The sequence below is a fragment of the Stegodyphus dumicola genome, chromosome 7 (assembly GCF_044657685.1).
Source record: "Stegodyphus dumicola isolate Sdum_Otavi_A_Nest chromosome 7, ASM4465768v1".
NCBI classification, from domain to species: Eukaryota; Metazoa; Arthropoda; class Arachnida; order Araneae; family Eresidae; genus Stegodyphus; species Stegodyphus dumicola.
Window position 1 is genome coordinate 34,430,709 of NC_140774.1, and position 8,874 is coordinate 34,439,582.

At 29.1% G+C, this 8,874-nt stretch overlaps 1 long non-coding RNA gene across 1 annotated transcript; it reads left to right on the forward strand.

Annotated features, from left to right (window-relative positions):
• Positions 1-2,245: 2,245 nt before the first annotated feature.
• Positions 2,246-8,270, forward strand: LOC118200917 (uncharacterized). The gene is made up of 4 exons (XR_004760166.2): positions 2,246-2,366; positions 4,035-4,115; positions 6,902-6,999; positions 7,868-8,270. It is a non-coding gene; the product is annotated as an uncharacterized LOC118200917 (long non-coding RNA).
• The last annotated feature ends 604 nt before the right edge of the window (positions 8,271-8,874 follow it).

Genomic DNA, 8,874 nt, shown 5'->3' on the forward strand with positions numbered 1-8,874 from the left:
TCTTATCTATTATGAATTCTATTGATCTTTCCTTTCACTTCACTCTTCAAAATTGATTTTCACAACTATTTATCTTTTCTTGATATTTGGTTTCAACACTGAAGTCAACTATTTGCCTTGCTAATCCGTAGCAGATTTTGTCAACTCTCTAAACAGAAGGAAAAGGGGGGAAGAGAGAGAGGGAGTCTTATTTTTATTATACTATTTTTAGTTATTAATTCTTTTAATTTATTTATTAAGTTTTAGCTTTCATTCAAAAGCTGCTCATAAATAAATTTATAGAAAGTGCGGTCAGTATTAGTTGGTATTGACACAGCTTTCTCTCTTCCTTTGACTGACAAAGATTCCAGAGATTTTACTTCTTGTGGTTATAACTGTATTCTCTGCCAAAACGTTCAAAACTGATGGTCCTCTTTAGAATATCTCAAAAATAATCATATTTCTCATTACATAGCTTCCAAATGATTTTTTCTTCCTGATAATGAAATTTCATGAATTTATCTTTAACCTCTCGATTACAGTTGGTCAGTTTCTGTGTATATGAATGATGGTTTAAATATGTGTTCAACATCTGGGAACAAAACTTTCTTTTTTCTGATGTTTAACCAATAGTTACAAATAGTGCGTTATTTCAAATTATTTTTCCTCTTTGTATTTCCACTCGTTGGGTAACCTATGGACCAAATTTGAAGTTACCTATGAACCAAATATGAACTCAACCTGTAGACCAAATAGGAAGTTCAAATAATAATATTATTATTCAAAAAGTTATTTTAAACACATTTTTCAGTAAAATATTTACCAAATTCCTTAAGTGAATAAAAGTTAACACAGCCATAACTAAACATTTCTTTATCTGAGGAAAGAAAAAGGCTTTTATATTCAGAAAAAAAATCTAGTTTAAAAATGGATATTTTTGATAATTCAGTGAAAATAACAGGTAAATTTGAAAAGCACAAATAGAAGTGCAATTGATATTACACAATACTGAAGTCTGTAGACACAATACCGAAGTCTGCACTCGTTTGACTAAATGAAGGCTTTACATATTTTTTATTACTTTACGTTTTCTGAATCTTCTTTTATCACCAGCAACTATCTCTGGCAACTTGAAGAGTACTCTTTATTTAGATATGAATGAAGAAACTGTATGCGGGACTTATCTTCAAAAGATTTTGCACCTTTCCAGAATTATGGCAAGTCTTAAAACTACGTTATTTTTGTTCGGACAGTATTCCTGTATCTTTTGTATCATTCAAATATTAAGTCACAGGTAACTTGATCTAAATCCAACGGTATTAATTTTTCACCAGGTAGAAATTGAAAACCGAAAATTTATAAAGAAATGATTTTAATATAATGGATTATCATAATACAAGTTCGGTAAAAAAAATTTTATGAAATGAAATTACAAAATGTAGAAATTTTAGAGAATAATATTTAGACCAACTTAAAATGCTATTTAAAATAACACTTATTTTGAATATCATAATTGGTGATGTTCTATTTCATTCTCTCTCCGATCATCGGAAAGATTTTTTTTGGGGGGGGGGCACTTGCCATTTTAGGCTTTGGCCATTACTAAGGGCAGAAACAGTGGTCATTTTATTATGGAGGTACTTATAGGTAGCTATTGTCACCTTCTATGAAGGGACAAGCAATTTGCATCCATGCCTTCTCTGGGATTCGAACCCAGACCCTTCGGTATGGCAGTCAGAATCACTGAATACTTTCTCATTTGGGCGACCCGATCATCAATGACAGTCCAATTTCAGCCAAAAATGCGCCTTCCTTCCACTTCACTAAAAGAGTACATATTCCCCTTCTTTAAGTTATCCATATGCATAATCCAGTTATATGGAAGTTCCGATATCCGATTTCTACAGTTTGCTTGCTCATTTGGTTATCGCAAGCTAAACTTGGTTTAATAATTAACACTACTTTTCCCTTCGGAGAAGACAATCTACATATTCTTTATTTTGTATTATTTTAAACAAAATTGCTCGGTACAAAAGGTATATACTAACTCATTTGGATTTTACTGTTTAAATATTAAATTGTGATCTAAACTGCAAAGGGCAAAAATTTTATTCTTTGCACTCTAAATCTCGCAGAGTGGGATTTGGAGGGTGACCGAAGTTTTCGCTCCGTTTCGTGTCAAAAAACGCAAATTTACTGTCTTGGTAGCAGAACATGTTTCCCACTTGCAATAATAACCTTGGGGAAGGGAGTGAATTGAAGGAGCAGGACGACCCCCTGTCTTGCCATTGTCCGCCCAGACTGACCAAACAAGTTTGCTAAGTCAAAGAACGTTCTTTGGCTAAGCGAGGACAGTCGTAATAATGGATACAGCTCCTTTGCCAAAAGTAAGTTCGCTTTTAAAATATATATACAATTATTTCTTAATATAAATATCTTAATTATTATAAATTATAGTTAGATTTATGTGTCAAAATTTAAGTATGTAATAAAAAGTAGTTTTAGTTTGCTCTTTTTTTTTTAGGTGTCTGTAAATTTGCTTTAAGAGTAGCTTCATTTAAATTTGCTTTAAGAGTAGCTGTAACGTAGTTTTATTTATTATGTATTGCTAACACAATGAAAGCTGTACGTATGGATCGTACTTTTTGTAAATAATTATTAACATTATTTTTATTTTTGAACAATTTACGCAAAGCTATCGAATTTAATTATTTAAATTTAGTTTTGCATGCATTCCTATTTCAAATAGGAAGAACAGCGGTGGAAAAAAAAAATGCAAACTAAAGTTTTGATTTTTTTTATAACACAAGTGTGTAAATTATTTGGTAGTATTGGAAGAAATAAAAACCGTATACTTTACTGAATTTCCTATTGAAGTCATATCGTTTTCAACTTCTAGTAGTTTTTAATAGATTTTTAACTTTCATTTTTTATAAATTCTGCTTATAGTTTGTGACAATAAAATTCACTTACTGTTAAAAAGCTGAATTTTTCCAAAATATAAATACTAGCACTACCTGGGTCATATCAGCATTCTAAAACTTATATTTTTGCAAATATGTTGTTATTCTCGAGAGTGTAGGTGTAGCTAAGGCCTATTGAACATTCAAAAGTCCGGGAGGCCAATAAAGCTGATAAGACGGCTTTCCGTTTACGATTTAAAAAAAATCTTGCATTCTTTAAAAAAGACTGAAAGCTTCAGATTTTAAATTACGTCCAAAGGGGCGTTTTTTTAACATTTTGTGTGTTACCTTTATTTATTAAATATCATGTTCTTCGCACTTAAATAAAAACATTAATTAAACCATAAAAACATTCAAAATTAAATCATAAAAACATTCAACAGCAATATCGCAAAATAATTTTAAAATGAACATATCTTTAGAAATTTTTTTTTTTTTTTTTTACTCGTACAGTCTTGCCATTGCTCGCTTTGAAATCGTTTACTTTGTTAATCAAAAATTCGTTGAAGTATTACAAAATATTAAATAATAAAGCAAATAATAAAACCAATTTCAAATTCAAATTAGGGCTTAAACATGCCCATATTCTATGGAAGATTACCTTATTCAAATTTTGTTGGCTCTAGGTACCGTTGTTTTATTACAATGCGAGAAACATACATACATTACTGCAGATTCTTCATTATTTAATTTCTTTAAATATAATGTTTGGTGGCAGCAATTTGAAATGAAACATATCGGGAATCGATGCAAAATGCCTAAACGAAATTAACAGTCCTTCTGGGAGAATTGCTCCTTTGGACTAAAAAAAAACCCAGCTATTTAAAAAAAAATAGTAAGTTTTGATTTTCTGATGACAAACTGAAAACTATTGTATTATTAAATATTCCAGGTAATTCATGCAGATAACTATTTAATGAGAATTCATTTTCAGTCAAAGACCAAGCATAAAATTTTAGTATCTTCTCCATTTACATAGGTTCTATATTCCTATACTTGTGCCACAGCAAATTGTCAAATTTATCTGCCTCTTATCTTTTTTTTAAACTGTAGCACAATAAAATTTTTTTTTTTTTTTTTTTTTTTTTTCAGGAGGGATTACATGATAGTTCAAAATTATCAGATTTTTATAACTGCTAGAAATTCCCGAAGATGCTGTTAATGTCCTAAAAGGTAATTTTATTTTCTACTCTGTTTTAAATTAAAAACTATACCTAGTCCGGATTTTTGAAAATTCCAGATATTCAGTTGACTTATGCTATATACATGTATTTATTTTATGCTAAATATGTATTTACTGACAAATATACGTATATGCCAATATATAATATGTACACCAAATGTTTATTTCTTTTAATGCAAATAAGAAAATTAAAAAAACAGTATTTATTTTTAAAAAATGTAAGGCATGTTTTTTTCAAACTTATTTAAATAGTAAAATTCGTACATGTCTAAACATTTTTATTTCAACTGAAACAAAACGACATTTTTATATGTAAGCCATAAAACCTAAATGTTTGATGCATTTTTATTTTATAATATGAAAATTAAGCAATATTGCCTTATATTTGTGGCAGCGCCTATCATATTTAAAAAATTAACTTATTTTATTAACAAATAATAAAATGCACAATTAAAAAACAGCTTCTCCTCCCTTCTATTGCGGGAGAAAACCTAATTCGACGGGTTATTTTTATTTATTTATTTCCCCCTAAGAAAACTTGTCAGGCATACTTTCAAAATTGTCGAAATATATACTAATTTAAACACGATAATTCTAAAATGATTCATAGATTAATTCATATACATCAACTCAATAGTTAGAAAGTTAAACTAATGACATTTACTTATTACTTTTCAAGATTATTGCCTTTTCATTTCAATTAGTTATTATATCTTCTCCTAGTGATATTAAAATGAGTGAGAGGATCTGATGAAGTAATGTTCAAAATAATATAATTGTTTACATTAGCAAAAGCTATTGTTGTATCAAACAAGTCTTATAAACCTTTTCTTATGCACAGTCCTTTAAAGTAGGAAAGAAATGTAAGTAATCTGATTTTAATAAACTCATATGAATTAATTTTCTGGTATAGATAGGATTTAAAGACCCAGGTAACACAGCTTGTTTACTACATTTTCAATAACTAAGTTATGTGAACACTGTTAGAGGTGTAGCTAGAGTTCTTGCTGCCTCGCTCAGTGCACAATAAAAAGTCTATAAAATGTCAAAATGATATATATAAAAACAAAATATCTGGGTTTATTTTTGAAATAAAACATTAATTCTAATACCGTAAAGTACTACTTTGTTTGTTTTCCTTATACACAAAATCATTAATAGTATTCTAAAAGTTTGATTTACTACTCTATCAGCTGATTTGTAGACAGTATGGTACAATTTCTCAGTCTTTAGGTGTTTTTTAATCCATTTGTACTTTGCAAAATTCTTCTCGCAACAGTCATGAAAAAAATTTACAGATGTATATCAGTATTTGGAACTGCATTCTGAACTGCAGAAGTTCAAAGTTACCATTCTTTCACCTGCCTTCGAAAACGCTACCGCAAAGAATCCAGTAAATGTAAACGCTGCAAAAGCACGTTTGTTACAGTATATCCCTGCGCCCGGGAACAGATGCCCCTTGCCCCCCCTCTAGCTACGCCCCTGCGCTCATTTTAATTTATGTGCCCTAAATACCATGTTTAACAGGCTGTTTACTTACAAATGCTTAATATCATGCTTTTTAATGCACATTCCCTAAATATTACCCACCAGCGGCAAAGTCGCTGAGCACTGGTAGTTCGGTCCAGAGTTTGAATCGCATGAAGGAGCTGGCTGCATGGACTTTTTTGTGGTTTTCTCCATGTGTAACGTGTATACGAACCACTTTGCCTTACAAAGACCTCCACGGAGGCATCCTTCCCATTAGGCAGATTTTTGATGGCATGTCAGCAACTAAAGGACAAATAAAGGCTTTGAAAAGCTGTCAGAATTTTATCGAACCTGTCGAAATTATGCTTGGCAGTAGATTGGATCAAGCTCTGAATACAAAAACAGGTCAATTTGAAACCAAAATTGTAAAAGAAACATTTCAGTATGTTTCAGTCATAAAAACAATTGAAATGGTTTTGTCTAATAGCCATGTAAGAAATTATATCGAAAGTGAAACAATTTCTAATGATAGACATTTAAAAAACAGTTTTCATCTTTTTATGTCCCAAGAATTTTGAAATATGTGGAAACAAAACGCCCTGATCTTCTGGTACCAAGTATTGCTGATTTCAGTGGTAAAAATCTTTAAAAATTTAACTAGGATTATAAATGATAGAATTTAATTAGGATTATAAATGATAGAATACTTTAAAACTTTTCTTTGTTTACTTTTTAATTACCTAGAGTAAAGTAATTTTGCATCTATTACTCACATTGATCTTTATTCTTAAATGGCTTATAGTTTTTTTCTTCTGGCTCGTAAAGGTAAGCTGTAAATGCATGTGCCTCTAGTGCCAAAGGCCTTTTTAATGATATTTTTGTAATCATTATGTAATAAACATGTGTATATATATATATATATATAGATGACCTAAAAGCATTAGTTTTGCTCACAGAACTTTTGCTCAGGTAAAATTATTGGAAAGAAAGAGGGACAAAGGTTTTATTCATTATTCATGAGTAAATATTTGGCATAAGTCTATGCATAAAAAATAATTTCATATGCTTAGCTATAAAATTCTTTTCATAGGATAATATTTTTAGTTTGCAGTGTATGTATATGTAAATAAGCTATTGATACTATATGTAAGTGAGCTGAGCTGCATATACTTTGAAATTTGCTACATATTCTATCTTGAAAGGTTCATGTGTGATATTTATATAGTTTCAATTAATTATTACATTTCACATGCAATTTTTATCCAGTATATGTCTTTTATATATACTTTTATTTTTATTTTTGTAGGGTAAAGGCAAAGCAAGTATTTTAGCATCAGGCTGTTATTTGAAAAAAAAAAAAAAAAAAAAAAAATCCAAATTCTGCACTTCTAATATTTGCTAAATGTAAGTATTGAGGAATTTTGATATGCTTTGCACTAACTTTCATTTTAAGAGGGCAGATTATATTAAAATGAGCCATTTTACAACAGTGAATGTATTTGGCCTCATGTGGCTAAAATTCATCTTCTCAGGCTGCTTTCGACTATTGTACCCACAGATGATGCATGGTCATTTAGCTAATTTCTGTAGAATTGGAATTGCATTGATTTGAATGTCACCTACATACTAGCAAATATTTCGAGAGAATAAGATGGTTTGTAATATGTGTGATGCCTTTATATGATCTAAATCTAAAGCATTACACTAATCATATATATGCATGTATATACAGTGAACATAGATTTTTTTTTTAACTTGTAAAGTGATGGAAAAATTGCTTCAAGGTGAAATTCAAAATATACACTTCCAGCCAGACTATAGCGATCATGAAATCAAAAACAAACATCTTTACAATAACAATAGTTTATTATGAACAACAATAGTTTATTATGAAGGGATGATACTTGTTTTCATAAGGAAAAGACAGACTAATTCTCCATATAGTTTGTTCTTTTTACATTTTTATGTACATTATATATTACATTTTTCATTAAGAAGCAACGCACAAATAGACTATCCTATTCTATATTTGCATCAATATAATATTTACATATTCCTATATGTATTTATACTGCATTTTTACAGAAACTAAAAGCAAAAGACCTCTATTTGAATAAAATTACTAGGAATTACTTATTTTTGAAAGAAGAAAAAATTTTCTGGCGATATTTTTTAATTGGAAAGATAAACTTTCTAGTATGGCTCATTGGTATTTGACTTGTCCTAATAGATAGGTAATGGATGTATTCTTAATAAAGAAATTTATTTTCAGGGAATAGAAGACATGGAATCTCTTGGACCATCTCAGAATAAACAGCTCATTATAGTGTGTATTACAAGTTCATTCTGTATTAAAGCAGTAAATCACTTAATAGCATGCCCAAAACATGCCATGAAGGCATTTGACATTCTATTTAAAACTAATTTTGTATTTAGCGTTCAATATGCACATACATCAACAAATTTTTATAATTTTGTTGCAAGCCTTTTGTATAATGTCAGCACTCCTAGAGCTTGTGTGGACTCTTTAAATACATGTTTGAGTGTGAATTTATTGCATTTTGTACATGCATTACATTTCATGCTTTTAATGTCATTTTATTGTCATATTTTAGTGTCATATTTTCCATTTTTATATATGTACATATATTTCCTAATAAAGAGTTTTTCATGCATTGCTTGTTTTCACTTATATTTAAAATACTTCGTTCATTGAAATTATTATAATTCTGCAGTTATGGTAATGATTCCTATTCGGATTTAATCAATAAATGAAATACATAATTTTCAGCAGAATTATGAAAAATGAATTTTTAGCTTACACATGTGAGCTATAATCCATATTATTTCACTTTAAAATTTACTTTATTTTTCCCAAATGAGACTTGGAATTAGCATATATAAAAATAAGTTATAGTCTAAAAGTATATGTAAGCATTTATTCACCTGCAATGATTAATGTATAGAAATTTGTATGCATATAACTTCTCAAAAATAGAAAGCGTAACAAGCTAACTGAAGATTTTAGACTTTATTCATAATTTGGGGTAATAATTAATTTTAAGCTCTTCATAATTATGTAATAAGAAATAGAAACATTTCTTTTGCAATATTTTGTGCAATACATGAAGCTAAAAACAATAGCATGAGAGTATTTTATGGTTACTTATTTTCTGAATCTCATACATTGAAAATAAAGCTGAATAATTTTCATGTAAGGGAAATTAAATTCGCATTTGTTTCTTACTTCAATGTATATTAAAATTTATTATTCGATTT